Source organism: Nilaparvata lugens, unplaced genomic scaffold (assembly GCF_014356525.2).
Source record: "Nilaparvata lugens isolate BPH unplaced genomic scaffold, ASM1435652v1 scaffold2016, whole genome shotgun sequence".
In the NCBI taxonomy this organism is placed as follows: Eukaryota; Metazoa; Arthropoda; class Insecta; order Hemiptera; family Delphacidae; genus Nilaparvata; species Nilaparvata lugens.
The window spans coordinates 48397-67982 of NW_024090271.1; the positions used below are offsets into that span (position 1 = coordinate 48397).

The 19586-nt window shown below is 31.9% G+C and overlaps 1 long non-coding RNA gene across 2 annotated transcripts; it reads left to right on the top strand.

Annotated features, from left to right (window-relative positions):
- The first annotated feature begins 1826 nt into the window (after positions 1–1826).
- LOC111055979 lies at positions 1827–19521 on the top strand. 2 transcript variants are annotated; one of them, XR_005573530.1, is made up of 3 exons: positions 1827–2115; positions 16163–16359; positions 19488–19521. It is a non-coding gene; the product is annotated as an uncharacterized LOC111055979 (long non-coding RNA). The 2 variants fall into 2 exon arrangements; XR_005573529.1 differs by having other exon boundaries at positions 1831–2111.
- The last annotated feature ends 65 nt before the right edge of the window (positions 19522–19586 follow it).

A 19586-nucleotide genomic window follows, 5' to 3' on the forward strand; every position in this document is an offset into this window, starting at 1 on the left:
CCTCCACAATAATGGCAGTGTACAATTCCTCATAACAAGTAGAAAATTAAAATGACCTGTTACTCATGGAGCAAAAATGACTTATAATGTATCACTGTTTTTTTTTATCCAGTGAGTTCATGATAATAAATTGAGATTTAGTGGGCATTTAGGATGCAAGTCCAGCTTGAACTAATTTAAAGAGTTATGACTCATGATATTTCACTGTATTTTTCTATTTTTTGTTACAGTGAGTTCAAGATAATAAATTAAGATTTTGTGAGCATTCATTTTATTCTTATTATTATTTTTTATTTGTTGGCCTCCCATCACCCCTTACAGCCAACCCGTTCCACCACATGGCGCCAAGTGACTGAATGAGTATGCTTAGGCAAATTTTACAGATCTCATAAGGGTTTGAAATGATGGCCCCATCCATTGATATGGAGGTGGGACAGCTATTTGACTCATTTCTGTTCTGCCTGACATATTTCAAGAACTCTTTTGGTGCAGAGAGCAAGGTTAGTTCAGTATTATGAGTCATCAGCATTGGAGTATTGTTTATTGGGAGCGACTTGTTCATACAGGCTTGACATTTGGAGCCTGAGTCTTTGTAAAAATTAGGTTCTTCTTCAGTAAACATGCAACATGTTGTCTCAATGGACACTTTTCACATTGAACAGACTCTTGTCGACCATATATTATTTTGTTACAGCTATTGCATATTTCTTCACTTGGCGCCATTTATTATTATTATTATTCTATTATAATTGAAAATATTACTATTATTATCATCACCTCTATGATGAGCTTATTGCATTTAAGATGGAATACTAACAATTGGGACAATTTTAACTTGTAATTTACTTAACAAGTGAATTATAATTTATCACTGGTATTTTTTTTAGCCAGTGAGTTCATGATAATAAATTAAGATTTAGTGGGCATTTAGGATGCAAGTCCAACATGAACTAATTTAAAGAGTTTTGACTCACAATATGTCACTGTATTTTTTATTTTTTGTTACAGTGAGTTCAAGATAATAAATTGAGATTTTGTGAGCGTTTAAAATGAAATACTAACAATTGGGAAAAGTGAATTATAATTTATCACTGTTTTTTTTTGCCAGTGAGTTCATTATGATAAATTAAGATTTAGGAAGTAAGCCCAACATGAACTTATCTAAAGATGTATGACTCATGATATGTCACTGTATATTTTTTTCAACAGTGAGTTCAAAATAACAAAATTAAGATTTTTGAGCATTTTAGATTTTTTTGAGCAAGTCTAACAATGAAGAAAAATTACTTTTTTATTTCTTATGTATTTAATGTAGGCCTACATAATATATTTTCTAAGGATATATTCCTAAAACAAGATGATAAATAATTATATAAATGCAATGCCTATAATAACTTAACCTAAGATTTTTTTGGTTTTACATTTATATATTTTTTTTATTTTTAATTTAGGCATTTTTTAATATATCTCAACTATTATTATTGATAATGATAATAACCTAGCCTATCATTTTTTTAAATTTTCAAGTTTTAAATTTTTTTGTTTTATAAAGGCATTTTTCTGAATATATCCCAACTAATGATAATAACCCAAACTATGATTTTTTTAAATTTCAAGTTTTTAAATTTTTTTGGGTTTATAAAGGATTTTTTTTAATTTATCCTAACTAACTATTACTATTATTAATGATTACCTAAACTATAATTTTTTTGTTATTTCAATCATTTTTTATTTTTTTTGGGTTTATAAAGGATTTTTTTAAATTTCAAGTTTTAAATTTTTTTGTTTTATAAAGGCATTTTTTTGAATATATATCCGTACTAACTATTATACCTATCCTAACCTAAACTAGCCTAACATTCCATTTTCACATTACATTCCATTTTTTATGTAGGCCTACATTAACTATTTTTCTTAATTACATTTTTTTTATTTTTCAAGGATGTGGAGGACGATGAGGAAGAGCCGGCCGGGGATGTGGAAGAGACTGTTGAAGATGCTGTCGAGGAGGCTGTTGAAGAGGCTGTCGAGGAGGCTGTCGAAAAGGCTGTCGAAGAGGCGAGTGGAGAGGCTTTCTGAAGGAGGCTGAGGTTCTAAATGAGCTGGAGCAAGTGAGTAAGATTTACTGGAGCAATTTAGTGAGATGGAGTACTCAGAGATTTGGGCACAGTCTTTATTATGATTGAGTGATTCAATCAATTCATAAATATGAAAATTTTGTTTTTTTATGAGAAAGTGAAATTTTAAAATACAATTAGGAAAATTAAATTTGGAAAAACAAATTTGAAAATTTTCAAAGGAAAAAACAAAAATATTTCTAGGAGAAAAAGGTTTTGATTTTGAAATGTGGAACGGAATCTATTAAACTGTCAAATGAGGAATAGTTTCAATTGATTTGAAATGATAATGATGATGATTGAAAAATAGAAATACTGGTAATAATTAACAACTGATTAATAATGATTGAAAATTTTGTTCATAATCATACAGAAATAGTATTGCCTAAATTAAAAAAAATGGTCAATTGTTTAATATTTTTTCATTGATTGATGATGCTTGATTGACAGAGCTTAGTTGTGGAGAGGATATTCCTTCAAGTTAATTATTTCAAAATCACTCTCTCATTCTGCATAAAAATGAATTTTCCATTCTGCTTTATTCCAACGAGAGTTCCATTAAAGCTATTATATATTTTAAGAGTCCTAACACCAAAATGATGTCCTAGCCCAATGCTTAGATGATGAACTAATCAACAAAAAATATTTTTCAACCAAAAGATGGTTCTGAATAGAAAACTGTAGCATTGAGAGAGAGAGAGAGATTGAGAAACAGGAAGGGATTTGAGCATGAATTATGTTTAGATTTATACTATTGCTATTTCAATAATATTAAATATTTATTTGAATAATATTGTTATTTATTAATAATTCAATAACACTAAGCCTCTGCACTCAGGTTTTTTTCAAACCTTGCAGAGACTTGCTGTTTAATATATTTATATTTAATCCAATTTGATGGTATTTCATTCTTCATGTTATATTGTATTATAGTTTTTTATTACCATTGCCATTGAAATTATGTTTATATTATTATGTTATATTGTTATGCATTCACATTTTTACCTATTGCATGGTATTTCATTTTTCATTTTATATTGAATTTTACTTCTTTTTAACCATTGTCACTTGTAATTATGTTTATATTGTTATGTTATATTATTACATTATATTGGTATGTATTATATTAATATCTTAACCTATCTGTTGGTATTTCATTTTATATTATATATTACTTTCTTACAACCATTGTCATTGTAATTATGTTTTTGGGAAAAATGAAGATTTGATTTAATTTGATATTGCAGTTTGGTGGTTAACTCATTATTGATTGAACAGCAGTAATTAGAGCATTGCAGAGAAAAGCTACCTAGTTGAATTACGTTCTTTGAGCAACCTGGAAGGTAATACTAGTACTTGTCTACAAATCAGCTTGTTTTTTGGAAAAGTAGGGAGTTGGAAGTTCTAGACTTATCTGAATTTCGTAATCATTCATTGTATGTTGGTTGGAACAAAAAGGGTTCATTGTCGACTTTGGTCAACAGCTGAGAGAGTTTACCTCGACCACATAGTAAACCCTCTATACCACTCAGCAAACCACAACAAAACCTCCCAACAACACCACACAGCTTGAGCCAACAACTTACAACAGGTGATCACTGGGGGGGGGGGCGAATAAGCAAACAGTGTGATTAAAATTATTTGGGGGAGGGGTCAAAACAATTATTGGTGGTAAATAAAAAAATCTTTGGTTGGGGGGGATTTGTATACTGTATTTGAGGTATTCAGGGGGTGGTATAAAAGCGGGGTATTCAGAGTGGATGTACTAAATTTGGGGTATTCAGGGGGTCTTTGAGCTTGCTGTGGGGATTGGACAATACTTACTTTGAAATGCAAATACCTTGACTGGCCCACACAGGTGGCCTCTGCCTCAAGGCGGCCTCGGGCGCCTCAAGGCCGCCTTCAGGCCTCAGACTCACAAAGTGTGTGGAACCGATACTTACATCACATTCAACAGTTTCTCATCACAATGATACCTCTACCACAACTGGTCGACAAAAAAAATTCCCCAAACCCTATCATCCAAAAACCTTGGAGCATTCAATCCTCCATATTCATGATAATGCAGCAACATCTGAACGTCCAAACTGTAGAAATTCCTCTCAGAGAACAACAAAAGCAAGTCAAGAATGAACCGATTTGTTCCAACCAACATACAAAAGTTACTCTACCATAAAAAATCCAGTTCCATCTGTTTAAAAGCAATGTATTTGTCTGGTACAATGACTGTACCAGAAATTCATCTGAACCTCCCTCAAATTTATGGAATATCCTATGCTTTGGCCATCAAAAGATCAACTGATTTTTTGAAAAATATATTTTGGCCTATCAGACTTATCAGTCAACTAGGCTGAAATAAGGAAACCTGTCCAGGAAATGCTCAATAGTAATTCAACTATTCTTGGATGAAAGAAGTTTTGGTTCCTGAATCATGCATGGTTGGTTATATGATTACTGTTTACTGTAAAAGACTGAAAATATTCCTAATAATTGAACCCTACAGATCTGTTTTTCTTTTTGGAGGACTTGGTATTAATTAAACTATTCAAAATGACAAATTTCAGTTGAACTAGATAGTAAATAGAAATTGTGGGCTCTTGAACAATCTTGACAAATATGAAGCTATGAAACTTATTTACTGTGAAAAAACAAAATTTCCCCAAATAGTCGAATAATTTAAACAGTTTTAGGATAATATGGTAAAATGATATTGAGGGGGTATTAAGGTCAAGTCAAGGTCGAGTCGTGGCCAAGGTCAGAGTCAGTCAGTGGTCAAGGTGGAAGTCAAGATTGAACCAGAGCCTCAATTTTCTACTTGAAACATTGTAATTATTTGTCTTGGAGTTTGCAGACTTGAAACTGCAATTATCTGAAGGTAGAGTGCTATTATTATTCTATTGATTTATGGGATTGGCCAATGCTAAATATCTGGACTAATTTACAGAAATATACATGAAGATGATTAATTTTTATTATTGTAAGCGATATTCTACTTCAACTTTTAGGCAGATATTAATTTTTGTTCAGTTTAATTTTAATTTAGATTTTCATTGAATGTATTTATTTATTCAGTCAAGTATTATTTATTGTCAAACAACAAACAGATGTGTTTATTATGCTGTTAGTATGCATTTTCAGTATTTTGTAAAAATTTGAATTAGAGGTAGGAAATGATATTGAAATACTTATTATTCTTAATTATAATCAATTATCTACTTTATGAAGCATAGGGGACTATGTATGTTGAAGATAGATAAGTATTATATTATTGGAAATTTAATTTGCTTATTTGAGGGTTTGTTTTTTAGAGGATTATCGCCCGGTTGCACAAAGTCTGATAGCTTTTAATCCCGATTAAATTCCATGAGAACTAATCAAAGAAGCCTTATTCTCAGAAAAATCTTCTTTGATTGGTTCTCGCGGAATTTAATCATGATTAAATTTTGAAAGGCTTTTGTGCAACAAAAATGTCTATGTATTGAAAATGTTGGGGTCTAATAATTATTCCTTTCTATTTATTTATTTATTTATTACTGTTATTACACCATCAATTTAAATTGGGCGAGGACATGTTAGGCCTTTCAGTGATATGTTCTATTTTTGTAAATAGAGTTGGAAATCGCTAAAAAGTAATTCTATTTTATGAACAAATAGAAAATAATAATGTATTCATGAATTTATAAAAATTATCAGCTGGAAATTAATTATTTAAACAATGATCGAGTGAGGTTTGCAGTCTCCCTGTCTGTCCATCAAGCATGATCAATCAATCAATTCTAAATTTAATTTGGAAATTAAGAAAATGTAATCACAAATCTTGTAATATAACTTTTTTTACAATAATAGATTTGAAATTGGTGAACTAGCATAACAATTTTATTATTGGAATTAATAGCTACATATTATGATATTCAGTTGAAATTTGATAATGGTACTCGATTGATAATAATTTATTATTGTAGGCCTAAAATCATCATCATTATCATCATCTTAGAAATTAATGAATGAATAGTAGATAAATTTGTGATAATAGGCTATATATATAGTGACTGTTTAGTAAGCGAAGTGAATTAATTTTGAATATGGATTGAATTTTTATTCTTAATAAACAATGAAAATGAAATGAATTGATCTTTGTCACTCACCCTACATACACTGTACCCTCCTCTCCATAGTACTCCTTACAAATCACTTATTTTCCTTTTCTCCTTACATTGTTTTTATGTTCTTTACTCGAATCTATCCTGCCTCTCCAGAGCCTCCTCCACTGCAGCATCTATTTTTGCCGCCAGCCTCCTCGGGATTTTGCAGGCCTTCAATTGATCCTTGCTTTTTCGGTGCTGAAAACAAAAATCAAACCTTGAATAATTATTTATTTTAACAATCATTATCATATATTGTTGCATAAATTTGTTTTATTCATTCATTCATGATGAGAATTGCTCTATTCTCATTAAGCATGATTCGCTGAATCGACTGTATTGTAGACTATAAATTGTTAAACCCTAGCAGATCGCATTAGGTGACGCCGGCGATTCCAACCATATTCAATCAAAGCTTGAGCATTTTCCCTCTGCCGTCACCATAATGTGGTTTGCAACAGTGTGCACAATGCTTGATATAGAAGTATTTATTGAAAGAATATATTTGTAATTTTTCATGTTTGATTCAGTCAAGAATGTAAAACATGCGAAAATATACGATGGCTCTTTCTCGTAGCATTTTCAGAGAAATCAATGTTGCTGTATGGAGTCAATTGCTAAAGATTATGGATTAGGGCAGCAGCAGATTAAAAAAAACCAAGTGGCACTTCTTGCTGCTGGGTTATCCACTGTGAGATTCAGGTTATAGAGTCAGTATCTTATATAGATAGCTCTATCTATCAATTCTAAATTTAATTTGGAAATTAAGAAAATGTAATCACAAATCTTGTAATATAACTTTTTTTACAATAATAGATTTGAAATTGGTGAACTAGCATAACAATTTTATTATTGGAATTAATAGCTACATATTATGATATTCAGTTGAAATTTGATAATGGTACTCGATTGATAATAATTTATTATTGTAGGCCTAAAATCATCATCATTATCATCATCTTAGAAATTAATGAATGAATAGTAGATAAATTTGTGATAATAGGCTATATATATAGTGACTGTTTAGTAAGCGAAGTGAATTAATTTTGGATATGGATTGAATTTTTATTCTTAATAAGCAATGAAAATGAAATGAATTGATCTTTGTCACTCACCCTACAGACACTGTACCCTCCTCTCCATAGTACTCCTTACAAATCACTTTCCTTACATTGTTTCTAATGTCCTTCACTCAAATATATCCTGCCTCTCCAGAGCCTCCTCCACTGTAGCATCTATTTCCGCCGCCAGCCTCCTTGGGATTTTGCAGGCCTTTAAATTTTCCTTGTTTTTTCGGTGCTGAAAACAAAAAACAAACCTTGAATAATTATTCATTTTAACAATCATTATCATATATTGTTGCATAAATTTGTTTTATTCATTCATTCAAGATGAGAATTGCTCCATTCTCATGAAGCATGATTCGCTGAATCGACTGTATTGTAGACTATAAATTGTTAAACCCTAGCAGATCGCATTAGGTGACGCCGGCGATTCCAACCATATTCAATCAAAGCTTGAGCATTTTCCCTCTGCCGTCACCATAATGTGGTTTGCAACAGTGTGCACAATGCTTGATATAGAAGTATTTATTGAAAGCATATATTTGTAATTTTTCATATTTGATTCAGTCAAGAATGTAAAACATGCGAAAATATACGATGGCTCTTTCTCGTAGCATTTTCAGAGAAATCAATGTTGCTGTATGGAGTCAATTGCTAAAGATTATGGATTAGGGCAGCAGCATATAAAAAAAACCAAGTGGCACTTCTTGCTGCTGGGTTATCCACTGTGAGATTCGGGTTATAGAGTCACTATCTTATAAATATCTTATAAAGATAGCTCTATCTATTTCCAACTCCACACATTTGCCGAATTGTTACTAGACTATGCACAAATATAAACTACCAAAATATTTCATTCCAATAATGAGAATTTATCATCAAATTATGGAAACATATATCTCCATGATGTATGGAATATATTTAAGATATGTTTTATAATTATTAGAAAGAATCATTAATCAATATCATATCAGATTTACAGGGAATACTTGAATCAGAGCTATCCACTGTAGTGGTGGAAAGAAAAAGTGGCAACAATGACTTCCTATCATTCCCACTGTCTTTATAACATGAATCTCACTATAGTTCCATTCGAATCGACACATTCAATTACATTTCAATTGTATATAATAATTAATATTCATATAATGATTCAATATTTTATATTATACAGAACATTCCTCAAGTCACACACATTCAAATAAACATATCTGTAAAAAGTGGGGTTTTATATTCATTGTGTGGCTACTGGAAGATAGCATCACTGTTAATGAATGAAAAACATAAATGTGTACAGATTATAACATGTATACAGTATTGTTTTGTGTACGATAATGTAAAAGCATACCCTTTTTCCAATAGCAAGGAGTGTTCCTTCTTGAACAGTATTTTACCAGTATTCAATGCCCCCCAAATTTTGTTCCAGTGGGGTTAATTTTCAGTTTATTCAGAGTATAAAGCCTACTTTTAAAACATCCAAGATAACCTCACTTGAAAAAATGTAGAGGCATTGAATAGGTTTCCTAGTTCGAAAAGGAACACTCCTTGCACTTGGCAAAACCACATGCTCATATTACAATACTCAACAAAAATGATAATAATAAAAATAAATCAATACTGTAGACCTGTTGTAACCTGCACACAATAAATGATTTTAAATGTTTTTCTTTTTCATATGAATAGTGATGCTATCTTTTGGTAGACACAAGTAATACAGAGCGGTGCAGAGGAAATGCATGTTTTTCGAACAGCCAGTACTCGTCAATGGGAGGGGGTATTGCCCTGGAACGAATGTTGGCAGACGGCCCTTACTATACCGGTTCAGTTGCTATGGGCATTGGAATGCACAACATCCTGTGTTCGCTGTTGAGAAGTTTTTTTTAGAAACAATGAATCTGTAGTCACAGTGCAATGCTTTTTTGTCAATATTTTAGAGTTGGGCCTCAAGGTACAATGCCCGATCGAAATTCTGTACTCCAATGGGTTGCAGCGTTTAGGACACCACCTCGTCTTCCCCATTCCCTGGAAAATGTAGATTCAGAACGGCAGTTGTTACTAGTCCTGGATGATTGAGACGAGGAGATGGTATCAGGACTTGACGACACTGACTCTGTCTACATTTTCAGGAGTATGAACTGAACAGGGAATACCAGGTGGTTTCTTTATCATCAGAGAGCTAGTACTCCTGAACGCTGCAACCCATCGGAGTACAGTATTTTGATCAGGCATTGCACCTTGAGGCCCAACTCTAAAATATTGACAAAAAAGCATTATCATACATTGTATTGTCTTTATAAAATTTGTTTTATTCATTCATTCAAGATGAGAATTGCTCCATTCTCATGAAGCATGATTCGCTGAATCGACTGTATTGTAGACTATAAATTGTTAAACCCTAGCAGATCGCATTAGGTGACGCCGGCGATTCCAACCATATTCAATCAAAGCTTGAGCATTTTCCCTCTGCCGTCACCATAATGAGGTTTGCAACAGTGTGCACAATGTTTGATATAGAAGTATTTATTGAAAGCATATATTTGTAATTTTTCATATTTGATTCAGTCAAGAATGTAAAACATGCGAAAATATACGATGGCTCTTTCTCGTAGCATTTTCAGAGAAATCAATGTTGCTGTATGGAGTCAATTGCTAAAGATTATGGATTAGGGCAGCAGCATATAAAAAAAACCAAGTGGCACTTCTTGCTGCTGGGTTATCCACTGTGAGATTCGGGTTATAGAGTCACTATCTTATAAATATCTTATAAAGATAGCTCTATCTATTTCCAACTCCACACATTTGCCGAATTGTTACTAGACTATGCACAAATATAAACTACCAAAATATTTCATTCCAATAATGAGAATTTATCATCAAATTATGGAAACATATATCTCCATGATGTATGGAATATATTTAAGATATGTTTTATAATTATTAGAAAGAATCATTAATCAATATCATATCAGATTTACAGGGAATACTTGAATCAGAGCTATCCACTGTAGTGGTGGAAAGAAAAAGTGGCAACAATGACTTCCTATCATTTCCACTGTCTTTATAACATGAATCTCACTATAGTTCCATTCGAATCGACACATTCAATTACATTTCAATTGTATATAATAATTATTATTCATATAATGATTCAATATTTTATATTTTACAGAACATTCCTCAAGTCACACACATTCAAATAAACATATTTGTAAAAAGTGGGGTTTTATATTCATTGTGTGGCTACTGGAAGATAGCATCACTGTTAATGAATGAAAAACATGAATGTGTACAGATTATAACATGTATACAGTATTGTTTTGTGTACGATAATGTAAAAGCATACCCTTTTTCCAATAGCAAGGAGTGTTCCTTCTTGAACAGTATTTTACCAGTATTCAATGCCCCCCAAATTTTGTTCCAGTGGGGTTAATTTTCAGTTTATTCAGAGTATAAAGCCTACTTTTAAAACATCCAAGATAACCCCATTTGAAAAAATGTAGAGGCATTTGAATAGGTTTCCTGTGAAAGACAGTTCGAAAAGGAACACTCCTTGCTCTTGGCAAAACCACATGCTCACATTAACATACTCAACAAAAATGATAATAATGAAAATAAAACAATACTGTAGACCTGTTGTAACCTGCACACAATAAATTATTTTAAATGTTTTTCTTTTTCATATGAATAGTGATGCTATCTTTTGGTAGACACAAGTAATACAGAGCGGTGCAGAGGAAATGCATGTTTTTCGAACAGCCAGTACTCGTCAATGGGAGGGGGTATTGCCCTGGAACGAATGTTGGCAGACGGCCCATACTATACCGTTTCAGTTGCTATGGGCATTGGAATGTACAACATCATGTGTTCGCTGTTAACAAGGTTTTTTTAGAAACAATGTATCTGTAGTCACAGTACAATATTTTTCCGTCAATATTTTAGAGTTGGGCATTGAGGTGCAATGCCTGATCAAAATATTGTACTCTGATGGGTTGCAGCGTTTAGGAGTACTAGTTCTCTGATGAAAAAGAAACCACCTGGTCTTCCCCATTCCCTGGAAAATGTAGAGTCAGAACGGCAGTTGTTACTAGTCCTAGATGATTGAGACGAGGATATGGTATCAGGACTTGACGACACTGACTCCGTCTACATTTTCAGGAGTATGATCTCAACAGGGAAGACCAGGTGGTTTCTTTCTCATCAGAGAACTAGTACTCCTGAACGCTGCAACCCATCAGAGTACAGTATTTTGATCAGGCATTGCACCTTGAGGCCCAACTCTAAAATATTGACAAAAAAGCATTGCACTGTGACTACAGATTCATTGTTTCTAAAAAAAAAACTGCTTCACAGCGAACACACAATGTTGTACGTTCCAATGCTCATAGCAACTGAAATGGCATAGTATGGGCCGTCTGCCAAAATTCGTTCCAGAGCAATAACCCCCCTCCATCAGCCAGTACTAGCGGTTTGAAAAACATACGTTTCCTCTGCACCACACACTGTATAAACATCCCATTATTCATAGACAGGTTTATTAGGATTTTTGCGACTTAATGAAATTGCGTACTCATATTATTAATAATTCAATATTCAATTTTATCGAATAATATAATTAATCAATATTTTGTGATATTGTTATAACCAAATACTGTCATATTGTAATTACTGCAATATTTACTTAGAAATATGTTGTTACACTTACAGTTTGGATGTAATTTTTCAACATGTCATACGGAGTGTGCTGGGGGTTTGGTGCCCTCTCAAAGGGCACCAAATAAGAGAGGCCCACCCACGAGTGCCTTCCATCCCCCAACCACTGCACATAGAATGTTATTCGGAAAACATTGTTGGAGCACACTGAAAACAAACATGAAGAAAAAATTAAACTTATTCTGCTTATTGTAAAAAACTAGTGAATATGAATACTGTAATAATCTACTCTAGTTACAATCTACATAAGAAATGAATTGAATCTAATGGCGGATTTCCAACTATTTTTTTAAACACTTTTTTGAAATTATTTAATGGTCATGGTCATACAGAAGACCATAGACAAAATATCAAATAAGAATATATCTCAAGGTATAGGGCATTTATGTTAACTCAAACTTAGTAGTACATTTTCTAGAAACTATGTGACGCTTTATAATGTGCTAGTCTCTCATACTGTGCCATTCTTATACTCTCACCCAGCAAGAAAAGTAATAATAGACAGTAGTCAACAGTATATAAACAGAACATAAACGACCTATACCATGGGCTATCTTCTTCTTATGCTATATTTCTCTATGATAAGACTCACTACCTATCATACAATATTCTGTTTGGCTAGAATTTTATAGAGCTGGAATGTTGTATGAATTGAAATTGGAACAGTTTGAACCTCAAGAAAGCATGTTGGTCCATTAATAATGTTGTAATTTTAAATTATTAAAGAGATAGATATAAATGAATAGATCGATAGATATAAATGAATAGATCAAAATTCATAAGGCCAATAATAATAATTATTGTTATGCATATAAATATGAATAATTTGTATAATATGTAATATATCGTTGCATTTGTATATGAATAAAAATAAATGAACAAACAAAACAAGAAATGCAATAGCGGACTATCCGGAGTATTGTACAAGTAGATAATGTTGATGACTTACTTTTTCTTTTGTAGAATCTCCCATCATTGTCTGTACAATGTGGCAAGGCCAAAAAGGCTGTTTGCCGATTCTTCCCTACATAATATCCCCTAAGACTGAAATTAAAAAACAATTACATTTTCAATCTAAGTAACTACAACTATATATATGTATAATTCTTTAAAACGAGTAGTTATTTCATTTTTTCACATTTAAATCATCTACTTGATGGGCTAAAATCATACAAACATATAATTACAAAAATATTTGGCCTCCACATCTCCCCTTACAGCCAAACCACTCCTCCACAATAATGAAAAAGTAGCCATCATAATATATATTTATTATACATACATATTATGTATAATTCTTTATAACAAGTAGTTATTTCAATTTTTTCACATTTAAATGTACATCTACTTAATGGGTTAAAATCATACAAACATAGAATTACAAAAAAACTTGGCCTCTTGGCCTTCAGATATTATTCTTACATCCAAAACTGATATTTACTTATTTATTGATATATATACATGATATTGATATTACATCCAATCCACTCCTCCACAATAATGGCAGTGTAAAATTCCACATAACAAGTAGAAAATTAAAATGAACTGTTACTCATGGAGCAAAAATGACTTATAATGTATCACTGCTTTTTTATCCAGTGAGTTCATGATAATAAATTGAGATTTAGTGGGCATTTAGGATGCAAGTCCAGCTTGAACTAATTTAAAGAGTTATGACTCATGATATTTCACTGTATTTTTCTATTTTTTGTTACAGTGAGTTCAAGATAATAAATTAAGATTTTGTGAGCATTCATTTTATTCTTATTATTATTTTTTTATTTGTTGGCCTCCCATCACCCCTTACAGCCAACCCGTTCCACCACATGGCGCCAAGTGACTGAATGAGTATGCTTAGGCAAATTTTACAGATCTCATAAGGGTTTGAAATGATGGCCCCATCCATTGATATGGAGGTGGGACAGCTATTTGACTCATTTCTGTTCTGCCTGACATATTTCAAGAACTCTTTTGGTGCAGAGAGCAAGGTTAGTTCAGTATTATGAGTCATCAGCATTGGAGTATTGTTTATTGGGAGCGACTTGTTCATACATTTGGAGACATGACATTTGGAGCCTGAGTCTTTGTAAAAATTAGGTTCTTCTTCAGTAAACATGCAACATGTTGTCTCAATGGACACTTTTCACATTGAACAGACTCTTGTCGACCATATATTATTTTGTTACAGCTATTGCATATTTCTTCACTTGGCGCCATTTATTATTATTATTATTCTATTATAATTGAAAATATTACTATTATTATCATCACCTCTATGATGAGCTTATTGCATCTAAGATGGAATACTAACAATTGGGACAATTTTAACTTGTAATTTACTTAACAAGTGAATTATAATTTATCACTGGTATTTTTTTTAGCCAGTGAGTTCATGATAATAATTGAGATTTAGTGGGCATTTAGGATGCAAGTCCAGCTTGAACTAATTTAAAGAGTTATGACTCATGATATTTCACTGTATTTTTCTATTTTTTGTTACAGTGAGTTCAAGATAATAAATTAAGATTTTGTGAGCATTCATTTTATTCTTATTATTATTTTTTTATTTGTTGGCCTCCCATCACCCCTTACAGCCAACCCGTTCCACCACATGGCGCCAAGTGACTGAATGAGTATGCTTAGGCAAATTTTACAGATCTCATAAGGGTTTGAAATGATGGCCCCATCCATTGATATGGAGGTGGGACAGCTATTTGACTCATTTCTGTTCTGCCTGACATATTTCAAGAACTCTTTTGGTGCAGAGAGCAAGGTTAGTTCAGTATTATGAGTCATCAGCATTGGAGTATTGTTTATTGGGAGCGACTTGTTCATACATTTGGAGACATGACATTTGGAGCCTGAGTCTTTGTAAAAATTAGGTTCTTCTTCAGTAAACATGCAACATGTTGTCTCAATGGACACTTTTCACATTGAACAGACTCTTGTCGACCATATATTATTTTGTTACAGCTATTGCATATTTCTTCACTTGGCGCCATTTATTATTATTATTATTCTATTATAATTGAAAATATTACTATTATTATCATCACCTCTATGATGAGCTTATTGCATCTAAGATGGAATACTAACAATTGGGACAATTTTAACTTGTAATTTACTTAACAAGTGAATTATAATTTATCACTGGTATTTTTTTTAGCCAGTGAGTTCATGATAATAAATTGAGATTTAGTGGGCATTTAGGATGCAAGTCCAACATGAACTAATTTAAAGAGTTATGACTCACAATATATCACTGTATTTTTTATTTTTTGTTACAGTGAGTTCAAGATAATGAATTGAGATTTTGTGAGCATTTAAAATGAAATACTAACAATTGTGAAAAGTGAATTATAATTTAGCACTGTTTTTTTTTGCCAGTGAGTTCATTATGATAAATTAAGATATGAACTTATCTAAAGATGTATGACTCATGATATGTCACTATATTTTTTTCAACAGTGAGTTCAAAATAACAAAACTAAGATTTTAGATTTTTTTGAGCAAGTCTAACAATGAAGAAAAATTACTTTTTTATTTCTTATGTATTTAATGTAGGCCTACATAATATATTTTCTTAGGATATATTCCTAAAACAAGATAATAAATTATTATATAAATGCAATGCCTATAATAACTTAACCTAAGATTTTTTTGGTTTTACAATTATATATTTTTTTATTTTTAATTTAGGCATTTTTTAATATATCTTAACTATTATTATTGATAATGATAATAACCTAGCCTATCATTTTTTTTTAATTTTCAAGTTTTAAATTTTTTTGTTTTATAAAGGCATTTTTTTGAATATATCCTAACTAATGATAATAACCCAAACTATGATTTTTTTAAATTTCAAGTTTTTTATTTTTTTGGGTTTATAAAGGATTTTTTTAAATTTATCCTAACTAACTATTACTATTATTAATGATTACCTAAACTATAATTTTTTTGTTATTTCAATCATTTTTTAATTTTTTTTGGATTTTATATAGGCTTTTTTTGAATATATATCCAAACTAACTATTATACCTATCCTAACCTAAACTAACCTAACATTCCATTTTTTATGTAGGCCTACATTAACTATTTTTCTTAATTACATTTTTTGTTATTTTTCAAGGATGTGGAGGACGATGAGGAAGAGCCGGCCGGGGATTGAGACCTAGAGGCTGTTGAAGAGGCTGTTGAGGAGGCTGTTGAAGAGGCTGTTGAAGAGGCTGTCGAAGAGGCTGTCGAGGAGGCTGTCGAAAAGGCTGTCGAAGAGGCGAGTGGAGAGGCTTTCTGAAGGAGGATGATGTTCTAAGTGAGCTGGAGCAAGTGAGTAAGTTTTACTGGAGCAACTCAGAGATTTGGGCACAGTCTTTATTATGATTGAGTGATTCAATCAATTCATAAATATGAAAATTTTGATTTTTTATGAGAAAGTGAATTTTTAAAATACAATTAGGAAAATTAAATTTGGAAAAACAAATTTGATAATTTTCAAAGGAAAAAAACAAAAATATTTCTAGGAGAAAAAGGTTTTGATTTTGAAATGTGGAACAGAATCTATTAAACTGATAAGGAATAGTTTCAATTGATTTTAAATGATAATGATGATGATTGAAAAATAGAAATACTGGTAATAATTAACAACTGATTAATAAAGATTGAAAATTTTGTTCATAATTATCATACAGAAATAGTATTGCCTAAATTGAAAAAAATGGTCAATTGTTTAATATTTTTTCATTGATTGATGATGCTTGATTGACAGAGCTTAGTTGTGGAGAGGATATTCTTTCAAGTCAATTATTCCAAAATCACTCTCTCATTCCGCATAAAAATGAATTTTCCATTCTGCTTTATTCCAACGAGAGTTCCAATAAAGCTATTATATATTTTAAGAGTCCTAACACCAAAATGATGTCCTAGCCCAATGCTTAGATGATGAACTAATCAACAAAAAATATTTTTCAACCAAAAGATGGTTCTGAATAGAAAACTGTAGCATTGAGAGAGAGAGAGAGATTGAGAAACAGGAAGGGATTTGAGCATGAATTATGTTTAGATTTATACTATTGCTATTTCAATGATATTAAATATTTATTTGAATAATATTGTTATTTATTAATAATTCAATAACACTAAGCCTCTGCACTCAGGTTTTTTCAAACCTTGCAGAGACTTGCTGTTTAATATATTTATATTCAATCCAATTTGATGGTATTTCATTCTTCATGTTATATTGTATTATAGTTTTTTATTACCATTGTCATTGAAATTATGTTTATATTATTATGTTATATTGTTATGCATTCACATTTTTACCTATTGTATGGTATTTCATTTTCATTGTATATTGAATTTTACTCCTTTTTAACCATTGTCACTTGTAATTATGTTATATTGTTATGTTATATACATTATATTGGTATGTATTATATTAATATCTTAACCTATCTGTTGGTATTTCATTTTATATTATATATTACTTTCTTACAAACATTGACATTGTAATTATGTTTTTGGGAAAAATGAAGATTTGATTTAATTTGATATTGCAGTTTGGTGGTTAACTCATTATTCATTGAACAGCAGTAATTAGAGCATTGCGGAGAAAAGCTACCTAGTTGAATTACGTTCTTTGAGCAACCTGGAAGGTAAAACTTAGTACTTGTCTATAAATCAGCTTGTTTTTTGGAAAAGTAGGGAGTTGGAAGTTCTAGACTTATCTGAATTTTGCAATCATTCATTGTATGTTGGTTGGAACAAAAAGGGTTCATTGTCGACTTTGGTCAACAGCTGAGAGAGTTTACCTCGACCACATAGTAGACCCTCTGTACCACTCAGCAAACCACAACAAAACCTCCCAACAACACCACACAGCTTGAGCCAACAACTTACAACAGGTGATCACTGGGGGGGGGGGCGAATAAGCAAACAGTGTGATTAAAATTATTTGGGGGAGGGGTCAAAACAATTATTGGTGGTAAATAAAAAAATCTTTGGTTGGGGGGGATTTGTATACTGTATTTGAGGTATTCAGGGGGTGGTATAAAAGCGGGGTATTCAGAGTGGATGTACTAAATTTGGGGTATTCAGGGGGTCTTTGAGCTTGCTGTGGGGATTGGACAATACTTACTTTGAAATGCAAATACCTTGACTGGCCCACACATGTGGCCTCTGCCTCAAGGCGGCCTCGGGCGCCTCAAGGCCGCCTTGAGGCTTCAGACTCACAAAATATGTGGAACCGATACTTACATAACATTCAACAGTTTCTCATCACAATGATATATCTACCACAACTGGTAGACTAAAACATCCAAAAACCCAATCACCCAAAAACCGTAGAGAATTCAATACTACATCTTCATAATCATCATGATAATACAGCAACGACCAAACTGTAGAGATCCCTCTCAGAGAATAACATACAAGTCAAGAATGAACCAGCTGCTCCAACCAACATACATGTTTCATCTGTGTAAAAACAGTGGATTTGTATGGTACAATGACTGTAACAGGAATTCATCTGAACCTTACTCAATTTAATTTTTTAAAAGAATCCTCTGCCTTGATCATCAAAAGATTAACTTATTTTTTGAAAAAAAAAAATAATTTTGGCCTATCAGACTCATCAGTCACTCAAGTAAACAGAGCTGATATGAGGAAATCTGCCCAGAAATGCTCAATGGTAATTCAACTAGAATATTAAAATTTAATATTTTCTAAATTTGGCTTAGTGGTTTTGTGTTATGTTTCGGTTTTGTACATGTTTGGACTTTTTAACATCGAAATGAACTTTATTCCGAAGTGAAAAGTGTACATTTAAAGTATTGTGTTCACTATAACCTTAGTGTCCGGTTTCCCATTAGGGAACTTTGGACTATATACGGCGAGGTGGAACTATCCTTGGGTCTCCTCACCATTCAAAGCCATACGCTGATAATAATAAAATTCAACTAGACAATTTATTTTGGACGACTTGAAATTAAACCATTTGACAAATTTAAGTTCAACTGGATAATAAATAGAACTTGTGGGCTCTGAAACAACCTTGACCTCTAGAAAAATAAAGCTATAAAAATGTATCTAATGTGAAAAAATAAAATTTCCCCAAATAGTTGAATACCATATATGAATAATTTTAAGATGAAATGGAAAAATAAATATTGAGGGGAGAATTAGGGTTAAGTCGAGGTCAAGTCGTGGCCAGTCGGTCAGAGTCAAAGTCAAAAGTCAAGATTGTACCAGAGCCTTCATTTTCTACTTTAATCATTGCCAATTATCTGTGTTGGAGTTTGAAGACTTGAAACTGAAATTTAGCTACAATTGCATCCTGTTCTATTTAATCAATAATATTGTAGGCCTAGTAATACCAATTTTGGCCCAATTTTCAATAATTAGAACTCAATAAATTACCCACCTACATGTACTCAATACATTGTTACAAAAATTTCCAGATAGGCTGGTAACCAAAACGAATGTGAGAAGATGGAAAGAGGAAAGTTTTTGCCAGAGGCGCCATTGGATACAAATCTAGACATTCTACACAAAATATT